Source organism: Natator depressus, chromosome 25, assembly GCF_965152275.1.
Source record: "Natator depressus isolate rNatDep1 chromosome 25, rNatDep2.hap1, whole genome shotgun sequence".
NCBI lineage: Eukaryota > Metazoa > Chordata > Testudines > Cheloniidae > Natator > Natator depressus.
The window spans coordinates 1,717,642-1,743,257 of NC_134258.1; the positions used below are offsets into that span (position 1 = coordinate 1,717,642).

At 46.1% G+C, this 25,616-nt stretch overlaps 1 protein-coding gene across 2 annotated transcripts in view; it reads left to right on the top strand.

Moving 5' to 3' along the window:
- Positions 1–376: 376 nt before the first annotated feature.
- The window catches only part of ELAVL1 (ELAV like RNA binding protein 1), a 157,746-nt gene continuing 132,506 nt past the window's right edge, over positions 377–25,616 (top strand). For both annotated transcript variants that reach the window (XM_074939645.1, XM_074939644.1), the window contains exon 1: positions 377–518. The gene's annotated coding sequence lies outside the window, so the exon portion shown is untranslated. The remainder of the gene's footprint in view (positions 519–25,616) is intronic.

Here is a 25,616-nt window from a genome sequence, read left to right on the forward strand (position 1 = left end):
CGTACGCCCTCTGCTCCCCAGCGCGGCCGCAGACAGCCGGGCTGCGCCTGCCGCGGCTCGCGCGCCCCCGGACACGCTCCCCAAGGGCTCGAAGCAGCTTTTGGCTACACGGACGAACCGAGCAGGGGGCCTGGACGGGGAACGGGGCCTTCCCCCAGCTCCCGCGCCCGGACACGGAGCCCGCGCCGAGAAACGGGGCCCGTGGACCACCGCGGCGGCAGCCCAGGTGGTTCCGCGCCCTGCCCAGCTCCGCCCGCTCCGCCTCTCCTCGCGCCAGGCCCGGTCTCCCGCCTCCGGCCTCGGCCGCCCCGCTCCCGCCCGCCGGGAGCGCCCGCCCCGGGGGTACGATTGACGGACTGGCTGTTGCTCCAATGGGGCGCCGGCCACGTGTGCAAAGTAACCAATGGGGCTCGGTGGGCGGAGCGGGGGCGTGTGCAGGCGGCGCAGGAGCGGCTTGTCTTGCGCGCTGCGGAGCTGTTCCCCTCCCGCTGCCCAGGCCCTGCCGGAGCCGCCGCCAGGTGAGGCCGGGCTGGGCGAGGCGTGCGGGGAGGCTGGGGCTAGGTCGGACTTGCCTCCTGGCGGTGGAAGGAGCGGGCCAGGCTGGGCTCGAGAGCGAGGCTGCGGCCTGGCCCTGCGGGGGAGACCCGGGGCCTGTGGGGGGAGGGGCGGGCCGGGGCCTGTGGGGGGAGGGGCGGGCCGGGCCGGGGCCGGGGCCGGGGCCTGGGGCGGGGGGAGACCCTGGCCTGCGGCGGCACATCATGACGGGGAAGTGGAGCCGGTTGCAGGGGTATTGTGTGTGCAGGATGCAGGCCATGGGCAGCGGGTGTGGGCTTGTCTACATCGTGTTCTTTTCTTTTTTAAATTCTCACTATTGGCAAGATTAGAGCAGCTCCTCTGGCTGGTGGGAGTACGAGTGTGGACAGGGATCCCATGTGCACTAACATCAGCATTGTAAGTTAGCCCTGCTCTGGGTAAGGTTACCTACATCCTGTTAAATTCCAGAGACTGTGGGAAACCTTGGCTATATTAGGCCCTCCCTCCCCCCCCCGTGTTACCGTCAGTGAGGTTGCTCTGGTGAGAGATCTTTCGAGTAAAGCCAAGCGTACTGAAAACCTGTATGTGCAGTGAGCTGGGTGATGGGAAGAATGTGTGTGTGGAGAGAGTGTGTATCTGGAGCTGCCCCATGGCGAGAGGGAGTGTTGTGTCTCCTTCTGATGCAGGGTGATGGATGATGAAGTGTATGTGGGGAGTGTGTGTTTTGTGCCCTGGTAGAAGCAGATGGGGGAATGTTTTGGGTCATGGGGCCTTAGATATGTTGATATTGTGGAGAATAAGGGGGAAGGGGCTGGGTCATATAGAGTGTTCTCTTATGATTCATTTTTGCTGCCTTTGACATGGTTGATGACTTAATCCACCTGATTTTTGTGATTTTTTTTTTTCTTTTTCTTCCCTGTCTTGCCCTTGGATGCTGTACTGAATATTTGGAGTGCCATACAATTAGTTAGAGTTGCTGACAACTCAGGTTCCTTTGAACAGTTTTTCATACTCACCTCTTTCTGTCTGCCATTGTCCTTCAGTTCTCCGTTTTCGCTTCTTCTGTATGCTTTCCTCTTTTTGACTTCATCACCACTTATACATTCATTATCGCCCCTGTAGCCCTATATACTCATGACACTTCCACACCCCCTGTCCACTCTAGCATACTTAGCTGATGCTGACATCTTGGGTGTCCAGCCACTATCTCAACTTCTTGCTGGCCCATGCACCCTGCATTCCAGTAATGAAGATGTGTACTGACAGTCTACTCAAAACTAGTTACTGGTAAGTAGACCTTCTCATCTTTTCTCCTAATTTCTCTTTTCTGTCTCCATTGATAACTCCACTCTTTCTTGTGATTCAGCCTGTAATCTTGCTATGATGTTTTAGTCTACTCTGCCCCATATTGTCTTTCTTGCTAACACCTGTTGCTTCTTTCTTTAAAATTTGTCCTGTATTGACTGCTAAAATCCTTGTCCGTATCCTGGTCACTTCTTGCCTTTATTGCTATAATCTCTTGTCTGGCCTCTCTTTCTCTTGTTTCTTCTCCTTCCAGTCTGTTTGAAATGCTGCTGCCAAAGTCATCTTCCTTTCCTGTGACTTAATGTTACTGTGATCCTTCCTTCGCTTCCTGTGTCTGAATACATAAAAGGAGCATAATCCTCATAGAAGGCCCTACATTGCCTTTAACCCCTACCATCTCTGTCTTCTTTTTATTCACTCTCTGCTTCCTCATCCTTTTGCCTTCTTCAAACCTGTGTCTCCTTTCCCCATTCCTAGTTTTGTGCCTTCTATCACTTTTATCTTCTATAGCTGGAACATCTTGTCTTCATCTGCCAGAAGCTCACCCTCTTTCCTTTAAAACTCACCTTTCTAAGCAGACCCAGGAACCTTCACCCTCTGTTTCCTGAAGTGACTTTCCGCCCCTTGTCTTTGATTCCTATGTTGATTGTAAGAACTTCAGGGCAGAGATGTATTATGGAAACTTGTTAGTGGTATCATGGTTAAGGTTGTATCAGATATCTGATTTTCACGGGCCCTTACTATCTGAAGCCCTGAAAGTTTATGGAAGTAGCTATTCTGGAATAATTACTCCATAATAGTTACACTGGCACAAACCCTGTGTGAGCAGTCTTACTTTGGAATAAGTATCCACACAGGGGCTTACACTGAAACAACCATTTCAGAATAGCTATTTTGGTAAACTTCCAAGTGTAAACAAGCCCTAAAAATACAGAACACTCTGAGGGTCTCTTTAATTTTGAGGGTCTTAAGAACATTAGTATGTGCTGCTGGATACAATATAAATTTTAAAATCCTCTTTTTCAGAAATACATCAGGGTGTCTCCAGTTTTTTTTAATCTTTGCAGCTACATGACGTTGGCACCTAGAAACCCCAGACTGCTGATCCCATATGTTCACATACATACAGGTTCTTGTATCATTCCGTTGGTGATATATAACTGTTTTTAAACTTACTTACTTACTAACTATGCTGACTCCTTCTGGTTTCTAACAAGAGAGGAAAAGTTAAACTCCTCCCGCTCTTTGTAGGAGACAGTCAGGGAGCCCTACTCCCCAGGCAGTCCCTGTAGTTGTTCATCCTCAGGATGTTTGATGCACTGGCATTACCAGTTTATCATCCCTCACTTCCATCAATACCCCTGCTTTCCTTTACTTACTCTCACCTTCCCCTGCATAATTAAGTTTGATGAACCATCTATGATTTATCAGTCTGACAGTAGTGGCTACTGATCCAAAGATAGGTTGCTGTCTGAGTCTGAACTCAGAGGAGTGCAGCTGGGAAAGACACTGCTCACTACCCCTCATATCCCTGCTTCCTTTTCTTCCTTGCTGTGAGCACCACATGGGTAGAGGGACTGGATTTTCAGGTTTCTTCAACTGAAATTTGTGTTGAGGAGGGAGCACGTCCAGGGAGCAATTTTGGAATCTGGCAGGCAGAGATAGTCCCCGATCTATCCTACGCTGACACGGGGTGGAGCTGGAGGCAAGAAAGGCGCTGATTAGGGATGCGGGGGGAAGTAGTAGTGGAGGATATAGGATGGATCGGGATATGCCTTTCTCCCCAATGAACCCTTTATTTTAATGTCCCATATTGAGAGTGGGAGTCTTGCCTGGCAACAGTTGTCTACAGCTCCTGTAGGAGACATCTGTGCTTGAAGGTTTCTCTTATGTCAAGCATCACCATCTTTGACACAGTGGCAGAGCTGTGCTATAGAAGGCACTGAAGGGGAGATATGAACCCAGCTCTACAACCTGCTTCTTTCTGCCGACTATGCTACTCTTTGGGGGGAAGCCTTGGAGATGGCAGCAGTGCTAATTAGTGCTAACTGCTGCAGAATTCCAAGTTGGCCTCTTAATCCTAGAAATCACTTAGAGGAGTTATTAGGTGGGGGGGCAGGAGAGGGATGTTCCTGACCCTCCACATCATATTTCTTCAGCATTGGGAAGGTCAGGATAGCGACTGTGGCCTCTTCCATCCTGCTGTCTTGTCTTCTGGACCCTATCATCAGCCTTCCTACTGTGCAGTCTGGTTTTATGAACTGGGTGTAATTTCTCAAATTAAATGTATACCCCAAATTAAAAAAAACATTAAGAGGAGCAAAAAACTGTCACCGTGGCTAAACAACAAAGTAAAAGAAGCGGTTAAAGGCAAAAAGACATCCTTTAAAAATTGGGAGTCAGATCCTACTGAGGAAAATAGAAAGGAGCATAAATTCTAGCAAGTTAAGTATAAAAGTATAATTGGGCAGGCCAAAAAAGAATTTGAAGAGCAACTAGCAAAAGACACACAAATTAACAGTAATTTTTGTTTTAAGTACATCAGAAGTGGGGCCACTGGATGATCGAGGAAGCTAAGACCATTGTGGAGAAACTAAATACATCATTTGTATTGGTCTTCACTGCAGAGGATGTGAGAGAGTTTCTCACACCGTAGCCGTTCTTTTTAGGTAACATATCTGAGGAACTGTCCCAAATGGATGTGTCAGTAGAGGTGTTGGAACAAATTGATAAACAGTAATAAGTCACTAGGACAAGATGGTAGTCACCCAAGGGTTCTGAAGAAACTAAAATATGAAATTGCAAAACTGCTAACTGTGGTATGCAATCGGTCACTTCAATCAGCTTCTGTAGCAGATGACTGGAGGATAGCTAATGTGATACCAATTTTTAAAAAGGACTCCAGAAGTGATCCTGGCAATTACAGGCTGATAAGCCTAACTTCAGTACCAGGCAGATTGGTTGAAACTATAGTAAAGAACAGAATTACTAGACACCCAGATGAACACAACATGTTGGGGAAGAGTCAACGTGGTTTTTGTAAAGGGAAATCATGCCTCACCAATCTATTCAAATTGTTTGAAGGGGTCAACAAACACGTGGACAAGGGTGATCCAGTGGATATAGTGTACTTGGACTTTCAGAAAGCCTTTGACAAGGTCCTTCACCAAAGGCTCTTAAGCACAGTAAGCAGTCATAGGATAGGAGGGATCCGCTCATGAATCAGTAACTGATTAAAAGACAGAAAGCAAAGGCTAGAAATAAATGGTCAGTTTTCAGAATGGGGAGAGGTAAATAGTGGTGTCCCCAGGGATCTGTATTGGGACCAGTACTGTTCAGTGTATTCATAAACAATATGGAAAAAGGGGTGAACAATGAGGTGGCAAAATTTGCAGATAATACAAAACTACTCAAGGTAGTTAAGTCCAAAGCTGACTGCGAAGAGTTACAAAAAGATCTCACAAAACTGGGTGACTGGGGAACAAAATGGCAGATGAAATTCAGTATTGATAAATGCAAGTAATGCATGTAGGAAAACATAATCCCAAGTGTGTGTATATATATATAAAATGATGGGGTCTAAATTAGCTGTTACCACTCAAGAAAGATCCTGGAATCATGATAGGTAGTTCTGTGAAAACATCCGCTCAATGTGTAGTGGTAGTCAAAAAAGTTAACCATGTTATGAACCATTAGGAAAGGGATAGAAAATAAGACAGAAAAATCATAATGCCACTATATAAATCCATGGTACACTCACCGCTTGAATACTCTGTGCAGTTCTGGTTACCCTGGCTCCAATAAATAAATATAGAACTGGAAAAGGTACAGAGAAGGGCAGCAAAAATGATTAGGGGGAATGGAACAGCTTCCATATGAGGAGAGGTTAAAAAGACTGGGACTTTTCATCTTGGAAAAGAGATGACTGAGGGGAAATATGCTAGAGGTCTATAAAAACATGAATGGTGCAGAGAAAGTTTATAAGGAAGTGGTATTTACTCCTTCACATAACACAAGAACCAGGGCTCACCCAGTGAAATTAATAAGTAGCAGGTTTAAAACAAACCTGAGGAAGTACTACGTCACTCAGTGCACAGTCAATCTGTATAGGGGATGTTGTGAAGGGTCATGTAAGTTTAAAAAAGAATTTGATAAGTTCCTGGATGGCTATTACCCAAGATGGTCAGAGATGCAATCCTATCCTCTAGGTTACCCTAGCCTATGACTGCTAGAATTTGGGAGTGGATGATGCGATGGATTACTCAATAGTTGCCCTATTCTGTTCATTCTTTCTGAAGCAAGTGGCATTGGCCACTGTCAGAAGACAAAAAGAAAAGGAGTACTTGTGGCACCTTAGAGACTAAAAAATTTATTTGAGCATAAGCTTTCGTGAGCTGTAGCTCACGAAAGCTTATGCTCAAATAAATTTTTTAGTCTCTAAGGTGCCACAAGTACTCCTTTTCTTTTTGCGAATACAGACTAACACGGCTGCTACTCTGAAACCTGTCAGAAGACAGGACACTGGGCTAGATTGATCATTGGTCTAACACAGTGGTTCTCAACCTTTCCAGACTACTATACCTCTTTCAGGAGTCTGATTTGTCATGCGTACCCCAACTACTTGCTTACAGAATCAGACATAAGAATGCACAAGTGTCCCTGCATACTGTTACTCAAAAATTGCTTACTTTCTCATTTTTACCGTATTTATAAAATAAATCCATTGGAATATTAATATTGTACTTCCATTTCAGTTTGATACTTGAGCCGAATCTGAAGCCTGAGCTCCAAGTGGCAGGGCTGAAACACGTAACTTTGCTTTGAAGGTCTCACTGTGGTATGGGGCCCTGGGCATTTGCCCTGCTTGCCATCCCCTAATGCCAGCTCTGCATTTGCAATCCTCCTAAACCTGTCCTGTGACCTCCCCACCTTTCCTGGGAGCTGCAACCCTCCAGTTGAGAAACTCTGATCTAGAGTTGAGTACCCCCAGGGATACACGTACCCTTGGTTGAGAACCACTGGTCTGATGTATATGGCCATTCTTATGTCACACCCAGGTCTACAGATGGCAAAATAAGGAAGCTTTCCAGGAGAGGAGTCTGGTTTGCCAAACTACAGCTTCTTTGTCAGTCTGGAATCATAGAAATGTAGTTCTGGAATGAACCTTGAGAAATCAACTAGTTCAGCTCCCCTGCACTGAGGCAGGACCAAATATACCTGGACCGTTCCTGATACGTGTTTGACTAACCTGCTTTTAAACACTCCAAAGTTGGGGATTCCATGATCTCCCTTGGAAGCCTATTCTAATATTTAACTATCCTTATAGTTAGAAAGCTTTTCCTAGTATCTAGCCTAAATATCTCTCTCTGTAGATCAAGCCCAATACTTCTGATCGTACCTTCAGTGGATCTGGAAAACAATTGATCACTGTCCTCTTTATAACTGCCTTTAACATATTTGAAAACTCAGGTTACCACTTTCTCTAGACTAAACGTGTCTTCAGAGGTCAGCTATTCTACACCTTTTATCATTTTAATTGTTCTCCTCTGGATCGTCTCCAATTTATCCACATCTTTCCTAATGTGTGGTACCCAAAACTGGACACAGTACTCCCATTTGACATCTCACCAGTGCTGAGTAAGTGGGACAGTTGCCTCCTGTGTTTTACAACACTCTTGTTAATACACTCCAGAATCATATTCGCCTTTTTTGCAGCTTGTTGACTCATATGCAGTGATCCACTATAACCCCCAGATCCTTTTCAGAAGTACTTCTACCTAGGCAGTTATTTCCCATTTTATAGTTGTGAATTTAATTTTTTTTTCTTTCTAAGTGTAGTACTTGTTTGTCCTGAATTTTGTCTTGTTGATTTCAGACCAGTTCTCCATTTGTCAAGGTTGTTTTGAATTCTAATTCTGTCCTCCAAAGTTCTAGCAACCGATTCCAGCTTGGTGTCACCCACAGATTATATATAGGCATACTCTCTTCTCTGTTATGGAAGTAATTAATGAAAATACTGAATAGTACTGGACCCAAGACAGACTCCTGCGTCACCCCACTAGATGTGCCATCCCAGTCTGTCAGCAAATCATTGATAACTGCTCTTTGGGTATGATCCTTCAACCAGTTTTGCATCCACCTTGTAGAGCTTCTTCTAGACCATGTTTCCCTAGTTTCATTAGGAGAATGTCCTGTGGGTCTGTCAGAATCCTTTCTAAAATCTTTTAGAAAGATTAAAGATTTTTAATCTTTCTGATTTTGTCCCTACATGCTTGTATTCTATTTATAGAATCGTAGGACTGGAAGGGACCTCGAGAGGCCATCTAGTCCAGTGCTCTGCATTCATGGCAGGGCTAAGTATTATCTAGACCATCCCTGACAGGTGTTTGTCTAACTTGCTCTTAAAAATCTCCTGTGATGGAGATTCCACGACTTTTCTAGGCAATTTATTCCAGTGCCTAACTGTCCTGACAGGAAGTTTTTCAGAATGTCCAACCTAAACTGCCCTTGCTGCAATTTAAGTCCATTGATTCTTGTCCTGTTCTCAAAGTTTAATGAGAACAATTTTTCTCCCTTCTTCTTGTAACAACCTTTTATGTACTTGAAAATTTTTTTCACATCCCCTCTGTCTTCTCTTTTCCAGACTGAAAAAATTGGGTTTGTTTAATCTTCTGTCATGGGTCATGTTTTCTAGACCTTTAATCATTTTGGTTGCTCTTCTCTGGACTTTCTCCAATTTGTCCACATCTTTCCTGAAATGTGGCATCCAGACCCGGACACACTACTCCAGTTGAGGCCTAATCAGCACGGAGTAGAGCGGAAGAATTACTTCTTGTCTTGCTTACAATACTGCTGCTAATACATCCCTGAATGATGTTTTGCTTTTTTTGCAACAGTGTTACACTGTTGACTCATATTTAGCTTGTGGTCCATTATGATCCCCAGATCCCTTTCCGCAGTACTCCTTCCTAGGCAATCATTTTCCATTTTGTATGTGTGCCAACTGGTTGTTCCTTCCTAAGTGGAGTACTTTGCATTTGTCCTTATTGAATTTGTCCCTCTTTACTTCAGACAGTTTCTCTAGTTTGTCCAGATCATTTTGAATTTTAATCCTACCCTTCAAAGCACTTGCAGCCTCTCCCAGCTTGGTATCATCCATAAACTTTAAGTGTACTCTATGTCATTATCTAATTCCTTGATGAAGATATTGAACAGAACCGGACCCAGAACTGATCCCTGCTGGACCACACTCGATTTGCCCTTCCAGCTTCTCTTTGAACTCCTGATAACTACTCTCTGGGAACGGTTTTCCAACCCGTTATGCACCCACCTTATAGCAACTCCATCTCGGTCATATTTTCCTAGTTTGTTTATGAGAAGGTAACGTGAGACAGTATCAAAAGCCTTGCTAAAGTCAAGATATACCACATCTACTGCTTCCTTCCCCATTCCCCCGCCCCCATCCACAAGGCTTGTTACCCTGTCCAAGAAAGCTGTTAGGTTGGTTTGATGCGATTTATTCTTGACAAATCCATGTTGACTGTTACTTACCACATTAGCTTCTAGATGTCTGCAAATTGATTGCTTAATTATTTGTTTCATTATCTTTCTAGGTACTGGAGTTAAGATGATTGGTCTGTATTTCCCCAGGTTGTCCTTATTTCCCTTTTTATTGATTGACACTATATTTGCCTTTTACAGTCCTCTGGAATCTTGCCCGTCTTCTGTGACTTTTTTGAAGATAATCGTTAATGGCTCCAGATATCTCCTCAGTCAGCTCCTTGGGTATTCTACGATGTATTTCATCAGGCCCTGGTGACTTGAAGACTTTTTTTAACTTGTTCTTTCCCTATTTTAGTTTTTGATCCTACCTCATTTTCACTGGCATTCACTATGATAGATGTTCAGTCTTTTTGGTGAAAACTGAAGCAAAATAGTCATTTAGCACTTATGGAAATGGCAGATTTTCTGTCCCCCCCCCCCCAGTTGAAAAACGGGCTTCCCTGTCCTTGATCTTCCTTTTGCTTTCGGTGTATTTGTAAAATGTTTTTTTGTTACTCTGTTTCTAGCTAGTTTAATCTCATTTTGTGCCTTGGCCTTTCTAATTTTGTCCCTACGTACTTTTTTTATATATATATTCATCCTTTGTAATTTGACCTAGTTTCCACTTTTTGTAAGACTTTTTTTTTTTTTTTTTTTTTTTTTTTTGAGTTTCAGATATTGAAGAGCTTGTTTTTAAGCCAGGGTGGTCTCTTACCATACTTCCTATCTTTCCAGTGCAGTGGGATAGTTTTCTCTTGTCCTATTAATAACGTCTCTTTAACAGCCTCTCCCCTAGTAGCTTTCTCCACCTTCTGAAATAAAAAATTGTCTCCAGTTCATTCCAAGAGCTTGTTAGATAATCTGTGCCCTTCTGTGTCATTTTCCCAACAGATGTCTGGGTAGTTGAAATCCTCCACCACCACCAAGTGCTGTGCTTTGGAGTTTTTAAAAAAAAAGCCTTGTCCACCTCTTCTTCCTGGTTAGATGGTCTGTAGTACACCCTACCATGACATCACCCTTGGTTTTTACCCCTGTTGTCCTTACCCAGAGACTTTCAACAAGTCTGTCTCCTATTTCTATCAAGTGTATACATTTTTAATATACAAGGCTACACCTCCTTTCTTTTTCCCCTGCCTGTCCTTCCTGAGCAAGCTGTACTATTCTATACAAATAATCCAGTCACACGTATTATCCCACCAAGTCTCTGTGGTGCCAATTTTTGTACTCATCCTTAGCAATTTTCTTCGTTTCCACTTTTTGCAGGATTCCTTTTTTTTTTTAAAGTCATTAAAGAGCTCTTGAGGGTGCCATATTTGCCTCTTCCTTTCATTCCTTTGCATTGGTATAGTTTGCTGATGTGCCTTTAATATTGTCTGTTTGAGAAACTGCTGAGCTCTTTTTTTTTCCTTGAGATTTTCTTTCCATGGGAGGTTACTTACCAGTTCTCTCAGTTTGGTAAAGTCTGCTTTGTTGAAGTCCACTGTCTTTATTCTGATGCTCTCACTTTTTCTTTTCCTTAGAATGCCTGCTAAGGAAACTAATAGTGCCAGGAACCAGTGTGCAGAATGAGCATTATGTGGTACGAAAATAATGGAAGAGAAGAGCTCCTCTGTGGGGCAGTAATCCAGGAGAGAACCCGGCACCTACTTAGCATGGGAGAAGGGAGGGAAACGACTGCATGGTGTCTATAGGGGATGTGCACATTTCCTCTCCCCCATTGCTTTTCCCGTTTCTTGATACCCCGTCAAACATCCACACTTCATAAAACCTATGGAAATTATCACTCAAAAAAACCCCTTAAGCAATCTAAACTTATTAAATGTAACACTGATCCACCCTTCCTTAACACCCATGGTTCATGTTTACCTGCTCTGACATTTCCTATCAATCACAAAGTACCGTGCATCTCTAAAATGTGCAGGCACACAATATCCACACCAAGTTCTCTGTTAATAACACTTGCATGGAATGTACAAGCTTGATTCCAACCTCATATTTCCCTCATGTGCACATAACACGCAATAGAATAATTTAGTAAAGAGATGTCTACAAGCATATGTTATGTAGTTGGAGTTCAGGTTTTGAGGTCCAGTGGGTTTGTAGTGTTATATATTGTGTATACATGTTAGAGGTGCATGATACTGAGTTGTGAAGTGTGAATGAGGGTGGTATGTTAAAGAATGACCCCTTAATTGGATATTTCCTTGCTTTCTAATGGTTAGTGAGAGTCGATACAAAGGCTAAAGATTCTTTGCGTGTAATCTAAGGGTATGTCTACACTACGGAATTAGGTCGAATTTATAGAAGTCGGTTTTTTAGAAATCGGTTTTATATATTCGAGTGTGTGTGTCCCCACAGAAAATGCTCTAAGTGCATTAAGTGCATTAACTCGGCGGAGTGCTTCCACAGTACCGAGGCTAGAGTCGACTTCCGGGGTGTTGCACTGTGGGTGGCTATCCCGCAGTTCCTGCAGTCTCCGCTGCCCATTGGAATTCTGGGTTGAGATCCCAATGTCTGATGGGGCTAAAACATTGTTGCAGGTGGTTCTGGGTTCATATCGTCAGGCCCCCGTTCCCTCCCTCCCTCCGTGAAAGCAAGGGCAGACAATCGTTTCGCGCCTTTTTTCCTGAGTTACCTGTGCAGACGCCATACCACGGCAAGCATGGAGCCCGTTCAGGTAACCGTCACCGTATGTCTCCTGGGTGCTGGCAGACGCGGTACTGCATTGCTACGCAGTAGCAGCAACCCATTGCCTTGTGGCAGCAGACGGTGCAATACGACTGGTAGCCGTCATCGTCATGTCTGAGGTGCGCCTGGCCACGTCGGCCGGGAGAGCCTGGACAGACATGGGCGCAGGGACTAAATTTGGAGTGACTTGACCAGGTCATTCTCTTTAGTCCTGCAGTCAGTCCTATTGAACCATCTTATGGTGAGTAGGCAGGCGATACGGATTGCTAGCAGTCGTATTGCATCATCATCTGCCAGGCAGCCAGGAGATGTGGATGGCATGCAGTCCTTCTGCACCGTCTGCTGCCAGCCAAAGATGTAAAAGATAGATGGAGTGGATCAAAACAAGAAGTAGACCAGATTTGTTTTGTACTCATTTGCTTCCTCCCCTCCCCTGTCTAGGGGACTCATTCCTCTAGGTCACACTGTAGTCACTCACAGGGAAGGTGCAGCGAGGTAAATCTAGCCATGTATCAATCAGAGGCCATACTAACCTCCTTGTTCCAATAAGAACAATAACTTAGGTGCACCATTTCTTATTGGAACCCTCCGTGAAGTCCTGCCTGAAATACTCCTTGATGTAAAGCCACCCCCTTTGTGGATTTTTAGCTCCCTGAAGCCAACCCTGTAAGCCGTGTCGTCAGTCGCCCCTCCCTGCGTCAGAGCAACGGCAGACAATCGTTCCGCGCCTTTTTTCTGTGCGGACGCCATACCAAGGCAAGCATGGAGGCCGCTCAGCTCACTTTGGCAATTAGGAGCACATTAAACACCACACGCATTATCCAGCAGTATATGCAGCACCAGAACCTGGCAGAGCGATACTGGGCGAGGAGGTGACGTCAGCGAGGTCACGTGAGTGATCAGGGCATGGACACAGATTTCTCTGAAAGTATGGGCCCTGCCAATGCATGCATCATGGTGCTAATGGGGCAGGTTCATGCTGTGGAACGCCGATTCTGGGCTCGGGAAACAAGCACAGACTGGTGGGACCGCATAGTGTTGCAGGTCTGGGACGATTCCCAGTGGCTGCGAAACTTTCGAATGCGTAAGGGCACTTTCATGGAACTTTGTGATTTGCTTTCCTCTGCCCTGAAGCGCATGAATACCAAGATGAGAGCAGCCCTCACAGTTGAGAAGCAAGTGGCGATAACCCTGTGGAAGCTTGCAACGCAAGACAACTACCGGTCAGTTGGGAATCAGTTTGGAGTGGGCAAATCTACTGTTGGGGCTGCTGTGATGCAAGTAGCCCACGCAATCAAAGATCTGCTGATATCAAGGGTAGTGACCCTGGGAAATGTGCAGGTCATAGTGGATGGCTTTGCTGCAATGGGATTCCCTAACTGTGGTGGGGCCATAGACGGAACCCATATCCCTATCTTGGCACCGGAGCAGCAAGTCGGCGAGTACATAAACCACAAGGGGTACTTTTCAATAGTGCTGCAAGCTCTGGTGGATCACAAGGGACGTTTCACCAACATTAACGTGGGATGGCCGGGAAAGGTATATGACACTCGCATCTTCAGGAACTCTGGTCTGTTTCAAAAGCTGCAGGAAGGGACTTTATTCCCAGTCCAGAAAATAACTGTTGGGGACGTTGAAATGCCTATATGTATCCTTCAGGACCCAGCCTACCCCTTAATGCCATGGCTCATGAAGCCATACACAGGCAGCCTGGACAGTAGTCAGGAGCTGTTCAACTACAGGCTGAGCAAGTGCAGAATGGTGGTAGAATGTGTATTTGGACGTTTAAAGGAGCGCTGGCGCAGTTTACTCACTCGCTTAGACCTCAGCGAAACCAATATTCCCACTGTTATTACTGCTTGCTTTACTCTCTCAGATATTGTGGAGCACAAGGGGGAGACGTTTATGGCGGGGTGGGAGGTTGAGGCAAGTCACCTGGCTGCTGGTTACGCGCAGCCAGACACCAGGGCGGTTAGAAGAGCCCAGGAGGGCGCGGCACGCATCAGAGAAGCTTTGAAAACCAGTTTCGTGACTGGCCAGGCTACGGTGTGAAAGTTCTTTGTTTCTCCTTGATGCAAACCCCCCGCCCCTTGATTCACTCTCCTTCCCTGTAAGCTAACCACCCTCCCCTCCTCCCTTTGATCATTGCTTGCAGAGGCAATAAAGTCATTGTTGCTTCACATTCATGCCCTTTTTATTCATTCATCACACAAATAGGGGGATGACTACCAAGGTAGCCCAGAAGGGGTGGTGGAGGAGGGAAGGAAAATGCCACACAGCACTTTAAAAGTTTACAACTTTAAAATTTATTAAATGCCAGCCTTCTTTTTTTTTTGGGCAATCCTCTGTGGCGGAGTGGCTGGTTGGCCGGTGGGCCCCCCCACCGCATTCTTGGGCGTCTGGGTGTGGAGGCTGTGGAACTTGGGGAGGAGGGCGGTTGGTTACACAGGGGCTGTAGTGGCAGTCTGTGCTCCAGCTGCCTTTGCTGCAGCTCAGCCATACACTGGAGCATACTGGTTTGGTCCTCCAGCAGCCTCAGCATTGAATCCTGCCTCCTCTCGTCACGCTGCCGCCACATTTGAGCTTCAGCCTTGTCTTCAGCCCGCCACTTACTCTCTTCAGCCCGCCACCTCTCCTCCTGGTCATTTTGTGCTTTCTTGCAGTCTTACAGTATTTGCCTCCACGCATTCGTCTGTGCTCTGTCAGTGTGGGAGGACAGCATGAGCTCAGAACATTTCATCATGAGTGCGTTTTTTTTTTTTTTTTTCTTTCTAATCTTCACTAGCCTCTGGGAAGCAGAAGATCCTGTGATCATTGAAACACATGCAGCTGGTGGAGGAAAAAAAAAAGGGACAGCGGTATTTAAAAAGACACATTTTATAAAACAGTGGCTACACTCTTTCAGGGTAAACCTTGCTGTTAACATTACATACATAGCACATGTGCTTTCGTTCCAAGGTCGCATTTTGCCTCCCCCCACCGTGTGGCTACCCCCTCAACCCTCCCCCCTCCCCGTGGCTAACAGCGGGGAACATTTCTGTTCAGCCACAGGCAAACAGCCCAGCAGGAATGGGCTCCTCTGAGTGTCCCCTGAAGAAAAGCACCCTATTTCAACCAGGTGACCATGAATGATATCTCACTCTCCTGAGGATAACACAGAGATAAAGAACGGATGTTGTTTGAACGCCAGCAAACATACACTGCAATGCTTTGTTGTACAGTGATTCCCGAGTACGTGTTACTGGCCTGGAGAGGTAAAGTGTCCTACCATGAAGGACGCTATAAGGCTGCCCTCCCCAGAAACCTTTTGCAAAGGCTTTGGGAATACATCCAGGAGAGCCGCGAATGCCAGGGCAAAGTAATCCTTTCACATGCTTGCTTTTAAACCATGTATAGTATTTTAAAAGGTACACTCACCGGAGGTCCCTTCTCCTCCTGCCGGGTCCAGGAGGCAGCCTTGAGTGGGTTCGGGGGGTACTGGCTCCAGGTCCAGGGTGAGAAACAGTTCCTGGCTGTCGAGAAAACCAGTTTCTCCGCTTGCTTGCTGTGAGCTATCTACAACCTCATCATCGTCGTCGTCCCCAAAACCTGCTTCCGTGTTGCCTCCATCTCCGTTGAAGGAGTCAAGCCACACGGCTGGGGTAGTGGTGGCTGAACCCCCTAAAATGGCATACAGCTCATCATAGAAGCGGCATGTTTGGGGCTCTGACCCGGAGCGGCCATTCACCTCTCTGGTTTTCTGGTAGGCTTGCCTCAGCTCCTTAAGTTTCACGCGGCATTGCTTCAGGTCCCTGTTATGGCCTCTGTCCTTCATGCCCTGGGAGATTTTGACAAAGGTTTTGGCATTTCGAAAACTGGAATGGAGTTCTGATAGCACGGATTCCTCTCCCCATACAGCGATCAGATCCCGTACCTCCCGTTCGGTCCATGCTGGAGCTCTTTTGCGATTCTGGGAGTCCATCATGGTCACCTCTGCTGATGAGCTCTGCATGGTCACCTGCAGCTTGCCACGCTGGCCAAACAGGAAATGAGATTCAAAAGTTCACGGTTCTTTTCCTGTCTACCTGACCAGTGCATCTGAGTTGAGAGTGCTGTCCAGAGCGGTCACAATGGAGCACTCTGGGATAGCTCCCGGAGGCCAATACCGTCGAATTGTGTCCACAGTACCCCAAATTCAGCCCGGCAAGGCCGATTTAAGCGCTAATCCACTTGTCAGGGGTGGAGTAAGGAAATCGATTTTAAGAGCCCTTTAAGTCGAAATAAAGGGCTTCATCGTGTGGACGGGTGCAGGTTTACATCGATTTAACACTGCTAAATTTGACCTAAAGTCCTAGTGTAGACCAGGGCTTACGTTATAAAAGGGCTTGAGAATTAATGATACTGTAGATGAGTTCTAATGTCTGATTTGCTGTCCACTTACGCTTAGGTCTTGATCAGCATTGCTGACTTCCAGGTTTCTCTTCCCTATTGGATGTATTTTAGATTTATTTGCATTTTTCCAAGCCATGTTTGTTTTCTTCCTATGTTTCTAATCTTTATAGATTTTTTTGTTAATGTTAAATCCGGTGATCCTATATCCACCTCCTCAACTCAGAGCTTTGCCACTTATTAGAATGTTTTTGTTTCCATTTCTTCAGTGAGCTTTCAATGTGTGGTGGTTTTCAGGCCAGTTGAATGAATGATGAGTAGGATTTGTGAGATGCATTTTGTCAAATATGATAGTTAAAATATATACGTCTGCTGCTTTCTCTTTGTTCACTGAGCTGTAGTTTATGTGGACGTTTGTGAAAAGGATGGGGAAGAGTTGAGTGTGTCTAGGCTCTGGAGGATTGGGGAAGAGAGAAGGAGAGGAATCCATGCCAGGAAGAGAATGAGAGGCATATGATATGTGTTTGGTGATGGGAGGGCCTGAAGAGGAGGACTTGCATGAGGGGGATTCAGGCCAGCGCACAGGGGGGAGAAATGGGATGAAGGAAAAATCACAACTGGTGGAGAATATGCACATTGCGTCCCAGGAAAATACTATCAGGGTTGGAGGCAGTGGAGATGGGATTGTTGTGATCATTAAATAAGTCTTCAATTTGGGCCTGGTGTTAGTTCTGTCTCTTTTTGGGTGATAGGCTGCAGAAGCAATTGTGGTTGTTTTACTTACCTAATGTGGTATCCCTTTTTAAACTGTACTACAAACTTCTTTCAGTAGTTTTAAAAATAGCTGGGATAACTTTTGTAGGCTTTGAATAATTTGTGAAAGGAAAGATGAGCTTTAGCTGAAGTCAATCAATCTGGCGTATCCAGGTACTTCCAACATACAAAGGTGGTAGACAGGGTGGTTGTTTTGGAATAAGATGAAGAATAAAATACAGAAAAATGAAATCTCAGTGTATGTTGGAGAATGCATAGGGGACATAACTGCAACTTGGTAGAACAACTGTTATAGCTGCAATGTTAACTGGGAATTCATATGAAAAGTAAACTGTTAAAGGAACCACTAAAGTTAAAGTCAAGCACTGAGTTGTTAGTAAATGCCAGAATTATGGTTGTAACCTTAATTCTGCCCCCTGAGTATATGTTCTGATAAAATATTTAATTATGATTACGTTATTTTTTCCACAGAACCACCTCTGCCTCACTTAGATCTGTTTTTATATGTGAGGGGTTTGCTGTGAGTGCTTTTCCTGATTTGTCAGCACTCAAGTGCCTTAGTGTTTTAGACTTTCACAGCTACTCCAGTGTGAGGTTTTTATTTCTTTGGCCATGCTTGATTGTAACGTTGTTCTTGGCACACTAGTGTTGGAGTCTAGGCACCTCACTGATTCAGTATCAGTCTCTCTCTGGTGATTGTTCATTGGTCTGGCACTTCCCGTCTTGCAGTAGTGTGTCTCTTGTTTTATTTCAGGTGTGGCCTCCAAGGAAGACTGCTCAGTAGGTTCAAAATTTGTGTGGTAGAACAGTGTCTAGTACAGATGGCCAAGTTGGTTGTGTTTACCTCTGTGATTTGCATGGGTGACATGTCAGCAAGTGTCACCATGGCACTGAAGAAACAGGAGGAGCTCTTTGCAGAGGACTGAAGCTCTCCTTTCGGCAGCCCAGGAAGACTCCTGAGGTCAGCCAGTGTACTTAAAAGGGTAAACCCTTGGAGCTGAAACTCGAGTTGGCCATGATAGCTCACCCATCAGAACTTGGTTCCAGCGCCACCTGTATCAATCTAGGAGTCCCTTCCCCCCACCAATATTCATCACTCAAATGGCTTTGTTATATGTCATATGTGATCCTGAGCTTCACTTTGCTGGATAAGATGAAGCTTCGCATAAGAGGTGAAGGTGCAAAGAGTCAACAGCTCCCCAGCATGTTTCAGTTGAAACCCTGTATTCTAGGCAGCTCCTGTTTTAAGCTTTTTGGATTGCCCCTTCTGCATTTGGAGAACCATTCTGTGCTCCTCAATCTTGCCCAAACACTTCTGCGTGTTCTGTGAGCCTGTGATGAAGCCAGTACCAGTTTTAAGGCATTAATCTTGCCCTCTGTTACCAGATGTCAGATCTGAGTGCAGTCAGAGTGCTTTTTGCACCAAAGCCAAAGAAAGGAAACTCTGGCCTTGATGCTGGCACAATTGCATTGAGGGCTCTAGGACAGCTAGTGTTAGTGCTTAGCAGAGCACTTGGAGTGCTACAAGGCCCTCCTGCCCTCAGTTGTCTAAACAAATCCAGCTGTTTGAGTGAAGGTAAATTAACTATCAGAGTGATGGGAGTTGCATTTTGAATAGTGATGAGCTAGAGGACTCTGCCTGTACAAGACTGTGACTCTTCAGGAAAGAACCCTACCTACTTCCAATTCTTACAGCAGTTGTCTAAGACAGCCAAATTGTGATTTATAATCTCTCCAGGGTTCTGCAGTGTCTCAATCCCTCAAATGTGAGGTACCTTAATTTAGACTAGCTGGAGAGGGTGTGATGAATCCTTTGACTACCTTCAAGATGAGGTAGCTGTACAAAGTCCATCCTCCATGAGAATGCCACTGGTTAAGTCTCTGATTTCCCCCTCCTCCCTCCCTCCCTCCAAGCTCTTGGTGATGGAGGTGGCCATTACAATAACTTTTGTTCAACATATTGTGCCTCAGAATCCTAAATGGTGACACTGAGATATAATCAGAAGTGGTTTCAGTCAGACCAGTAAACCTGTGTGCCACAGTCTACTAAATCTTCCTGGCCAGAGATCAGGTGGATCTTGGTAAGAAGGCCTCAACCCTCATTGAGCCTCTTTTCTCCAAGAAAAAAGAACAGCAGTACTTGTGGCACCTTAGAGACTAACAAATTTATTAGAGCATAATAGAGGAATACCAGGAGCTTATGAAGCTAATTCATTATGAAGCTAGTTCATGAGGATGCAGACCCAGTCTACTTTTGGTGCAGGTGATATAGTGGCAAGAGGTGCTGCCTCATGAGTGAACGTCTGCAGGTATCGAAGTACTGCATGACTCAAGCGTTCTAGAAGTTGTGACTATTGGGTTTGCACTCACCATCCTAGCACCAAGCAGTTGGCAAACATTCATATAAGGGGGAAAAAGAAAAGGCTTCCTTTGGAAATTGTTCATGTTGATGGCTGGTTTCAAAAGGAAGAAGCCCAGTATCCCCTGCACTGGGCACTCTGACTCAACAGCAGAAGCCAAAAGGTCCGAAGATAGAAAAATTTCTGCAGGCAGAAAATAACACAGGATTTTTCTAAAGGTTCTGAAGTATTTAGTCTGCCTTCTATCACTAGCAGCCTGGCGTACGACTTCCTGCGCCGCTTCCGAGGGCTCCAGTATGACCGTCAGCTCCTTTTTCTCTATCCGAGAGGTCTTCTGCGAGACCTCTCCGGGCTGCCAGTCTTCTATCAGGACCTCCTCCGGACCTGGAAACTGTTCAGTGACCAGGTCCATGGGGGCAGATCTCCTCAAGGAGCCCCTGGTACACAACCCTCAGCTCCGTGTGCAGGTGGCAGAGTCCCACTCTGCGCACCAGAGGCTGGTCCTGGCAGAAGTCACCAGAGTTGGAGATCCTCCTGGGCTACGATCGGGGGAGACTGGCTGGATCCCCTGACGCTCGCTCAGTGCATGGGGCTCTCCTGGCCTCGTACCCCTGGCACGTACTTCAGGAGGTAAGGGCCACTTTGCCGCCTGCTGCTCGGGTTTACCTCAACAGGGTCCTGAGAGAGGGCATGCCCCATCCACCCTCCACCCCAGGCCCTCCAGACCTTTTCATCTGGCCCCTGACCTGTGGACCCAACCGGCGCCGCTCCCCCCCCCCCCCCCCCCGTCACTATGAGCTGGCTGCATGATCTGCAGCCAGTCCGCTTCCAGACTGCGCCAAGGAAACATCTGTACACGCTCGTGCTCCATACCCTTCATCTCCTCACCCTCGCGTCCCTCCCAGACACAAAGTGGCGGGACCTCCTGCCACCTCTAGAGGGTGAGGAGCCCCGGTGGGTCAGCCTTTACTCCACCTTGGTCACGAGGCCTGCCAGGGATATAAGTTGGCAACTCCTTTACGGGGCCATGAGCATGGGTGTGTACTTGGCATGGTTCACCCCATCCCGGACACCTGCCCCTTTTGCGGTGCGCGGGAAACCTGGCGCGCACTTACTTGGAGTGAGCTAGGCTGCAGCCCCTATTCCGGCTCCTCTTAGACATCTTGTTAAGAGTTTGGTTGCACTTTTCCCCTCACCTTTTTATTTATGCACTTGCTATCCGTGGCCCCACAAAGTCACGGGACCTCCTGGTCAACCTTCTCCTGGCCCTGGCTAAAATGGTCATCTATAAAACCAGAGTGAGGAGGTTGGCCGATGGAGTTTCCTGTCACTGTGGGGTCTATTTCCGATCCTCCGTCCATTCGCGTATCTGGGCAGAGTTCCTCTGGGCAGCGTCCACTGACTCCCTTGATGTCTTTGAGGAGCAGTGGGTGCTGTCCATGGTTCTCTGCTCTGTGTTCCCACCTGGTTCCCTTCGTTTGATCCTTTGACTGCACTCCTATCCCTGTTATTTCATTAGTTGTCCCCTGGAATTACTTGGTTTCCAGGTCCTGTGGACCCCCCTCTTAGGCTGAGGGGTTGATCCTTTAGCAGTGGATCCCAATAGGATCACTAACAGCCTGCCAGAACACTGTTGCCTGAGGCAGAGATCCCCCTTCTCCCCCTTCAAGTGAACCGGTCACCTCTGCTCAAGAATCCTGAGCACTGTTTGATAAGACTACAAAATTAGATTTTTAGAAAACAGGGACAGACTGAAGGTTAACTCCCCCAAACATGAGTGCTCTTGAGCTCCTCATTATCAGGAAAGATCCTGGAGGAAATTTAATCCTTCCTGGCAAACAGTAAATATGCCCTATCTTACTGGGAGAAACAGAATGTAGGTGTTTTGAATCAGAACCAGACACTGGAGTTCCTATGTCCATAAACAAGTGCAGCTGGAAGGAAATGAGGTTGGGGACATGTATTTCACAAGTGTGTGAAATAGGCAAAGTCAGAGGACTCTAACGTAGAATTCTAGTAACTGGTCAGTAACTCCTTCGTCATATCTTTTTTGTAGGTAGCCTGATGAGATTTGGCTTTGGCAGAGTTTGGTCTCAGATCTAGGAAAGGGTTCTCAACCTTTCCTTTTTCTGAACACCCCTCCGCTCCCCCCCCATGGTATAAAAACTCCATGATCCACCTGTGCCACAATAACTGGTTTTCTGCATGTAAAAGCCAGGGCCGGCATTAAGGGGTAGCAAGCAGGGCAATTACCTGGGACCCCATGCCACAGGGACCCCTGTGAAGCTACATTGCTCAGGCTTTATCCTTAAAAAAACAAACAAACAAAAAAAAAAACTGGGGCTGAAGCTAAAGAGGTATTCAAGACTTAGCTGAGTTTCTCTCTTCGTTAGAGTTCCTGTGGCCATTCTGGTGTCCTCTTGTACTTTGGTTCTATTTTTAAATTCTCGAAGGGCTTTAGTCTGTTATCCAGTGCTGTTCCCAAGAGGATCTTGACTAAGTGGATGTTAGAATGTTTTTGGTATTCCTGTCTCTTTTGAAATGAAATGGTTGTCATATGACTTCCACAATTCAAGGCAGGGCTGCAGTCATGGTCTGTCTCAGATGTTTCCATCACTGATGCTTGCAAAGCGACTAAAAAGATGCTCTGGCCACACATTAAAAACCTTATTTCTTGGATTTTTTGCCTCCAGGAGGGATTCCTGTTTTGTTTCTCTATGCTCTAGAACAGTGATACTCAGACTGAGGCTCGTGAGCCGCAAGTGGCTCTTTAATGTGTCTACTGCAGCTCTTTGCAGCACATGATATTAAAATGCTTCAATTATTAACCAGTATAAGGCTATGTCTACACTCTGCAGCTTGCAGTGGCACAGCTGTGCCACTAAAGCCTGGCCGCTATAAGGCACGCAGTGTAGCTGCTTTTTGTCAGCAGGAGAGCTCTCCGGCCGACAAAATAAAACCACCACCAACGAATGGTGGTAGCTTTGTTTTTGGGGGAGAGTGTCTCCTGCTGACAAAGCACTGTCCACGCTTGCACTTTTTGTTAAAACTTTTTTGTCGGTCAGGGGCGTTTTTGGTTTTTTTCCGCACCCGTGACTGACACAAGTGGCTGTACTGCCCCCAGACCTGCACTCCGGGGAAGCAAAAGTGGATGGGAACCTGAGAGGCAGTGACCATGAGATGGTCGAGTTCAGGATCCTGACATAAGGAAGAAAGGAGAGCAGCAGAATATGGATCCTGGACTTCATAAAGGCAGACTTTGACTTCCTCAGGGAACTGATGGGCAGGATCCCCTGGGAGAATAGCGTGAGTGGGAAAGGAATCCAGGAGAGCTGGCTGTATTTTAAAGAATCCTTACTGAGGTTACAGGGACAAAGCATCGTGATGTGTAGAAAGAATAGTAAATATGGCAGGCGACCAGCTTGGCTTAACAGTGAAATCCTTGCTGATCTTAAATACAAAAAAGAAGCTTACAGGAAGTGGAAGATTGGGCAAATGACCAGGGAGGAGTATAAAAATATTGCTCAGGCATGCAGGAGTGAAATCAGGAAGGCCAAATCACACTGTTATACCAATAAAATAAAAACCAGCAGTATCTTATTAAAGGGGAAAAGGCAAAATGCCACATTTATTGTGAATACAGAAAGAATCATAATCGGTTATAGCTATAACATTCCATTCAATTTCCTATTTATTCACACACACACGCGCGCGCGTTCTGTAAGGTTATCATAGTTACCAGCCTTAGAGTTGCTCATGCCAAGCCACTGGCCAGGTGGCCTGGACATGAGGAGGGAGCAGGGCCTTGTCAGATGCTCATCTGATGCCCCTGGAAGTTGGTTTGCAGAATCAGACCCCAAAGTTCTCACTTTCTAGAGTCCATTTTTATAGGAATTTCTTCCTATGCCAGTCTATGGGAATTGCTTCATCATGCTGTTACTGAATCAATCAGCAGATGGCACATTCCTAACGGCCCCGTGCTGCCAGATGTTATCTTGTTCTTTGGTTCTCCCATTCTTGAGGCTGTTGGGTGGATTCCAGTCTGCCCTCCGGGGTCCTCTGGTTATTTCCACTTGACTCCTCCTTCAGCCGATGGACACTGGATTCTTAGGCTGGCACCTCCCTGATCATTCAGTTATTATCCACACCAAGCATCCATCCACGTACATCCTCTATCTCTATTTTAATCACAATTGTTAACAAAGCGAGACGAATACAACAAAAGGGCGGGGAGTCTCTGGGTGCTGTTTCTGTTGTTAGAGTATTGCTTTGAGACTCTCTCTGTGTGAGTAGTTGTTGTTACAAAGAATTGCTTTGAGAACAGACTCTGTCTTAGAATGTACTAACACAATTAGCAGCTTGCAAGTTTCACACACAGAGGGAGAGAAACAGTACCAAAAACCAAGAGACCTCTTAATTAGTAATACCCTGGAATTTAAACTATGGGGAATCAAACTCATTTGTGATTTTAATACAGAACTTCTTTAATATGATCCAACAACACTTGGAGTTGCAGCTAGCAAGAGATATTAAGACAAGAAGGGTTTCTTCAGGTATGTTAGCAACAAGAAGGAAGTCAGGGAAAGTGTGGGCGCCTTACTGAATGAGGGAGGCAACAGTGACGGAGGATGTGGAAAAAGCCAATGTACTCAATGCTTTTCTTGCCTCTGTCTTCACGAACAAGGTCAGCTCCCAGACTACTGTACTGGGCAGCATAGCACAGCATGGGGAGGAGGTGACCAGCCCTCTGTGGAGAAAGAAGTGGTTCGGGACTATTTAGAAAAGCTGGACGAGCACAAGTCCATGGGGCCGGATGCGCTGCATCCGAGAGTGCTAAAGGAGTTGGCGGCTGTGATTGCAGAGCCATTGGCCATTATCTTTGAAAACTCATGGAGATTGGGGGAGGTCCCGGAAGACTAGAAAAAGGCTAATGTAGTGCCCATCTTTAAAAAAGGGAAGAAGGAGGATCCTAGGAACAACAGGCCAGTCAGCCTCATGTCAGTCCTTGGAAAAACCATGGAGTAGGTCCTCAAGGAATCAATTCTGACGGACTTAGAGGAGAGGACAGTGATCAGGAACAGTCAGCATGGATTCACCAAGGGCAAGTCATGCCTGACTAATCTAATTGCCTTCTGTGACAAGATAACTGGCTCTGTGGATGAAGGAAAAGCAGTGGACGTGTTGATCCTTGACTTTAGCAAAGCTTTTGACACGGTCTCCCACAGTATTCTTGCCAGCAAGTTAAAGTAGTATGGGCTGGATGAAGGGACTATAAGTTGGATAGAATGCTGGCTAGATCGTTGGGCTCAACGGGTAGTGATCAATGGCTCCATGTCTAGTTGGCAGCTGGTATCAAGCGGAGTGTCCCAAGGGTTGGTCCTGGAGCCAGTTTTGTTCAGTATCTTCATTAATGATTTGGAGGATGGCGTAGACTGCACCCTCACAAGTTTGCAGATGACACTAAACTGGGAAGAGAAGTAAATACGCTGGAGGGTAGGGATAGGATACAGAGGGCCCTAGACAAATGAGAGGATTGGGCCAAAAGAAATCTGATGAGGTTCAACAAGGATAAGTGCAGAGTCCTGCGATTAGGACAGAAGAATCCCATGCACCACTACAGACTAGGGACGGAATGGCTTGGCAGCAGTTCTGCAGAAAAGGACCTAGGGGTTACAGTGGACGAGAAGCTGGATATGAGTCAACAGTGTGCCCTTGTTGCCAAGAAGGCTAACTGCATTTTGGGATGGAGAAGTAGGGGCATTGCCAGCAGATCAAGGGGCGTGATTGTTCCCCTCTATTCGACATTGTTGAGGACTCATCTGGAGTACTGTGTCCAGTTTTGGGCCCCACACTACAAGAAGGATGTGGAAAAATTGGGAAATGTCCAGCGGAGGGCAACAAAAATGATTAGGGGACTGGAACACATGACATATGAGGAGAGGCTGAGGGAACTGGGATTGTTTAGTCTGCAGAAGAGAAGAATGAGGGGGGATTTGATAGGTAGTTGAAAGCAGCTGAAGGGAGTTCCAAAGAGGATGGATCTAG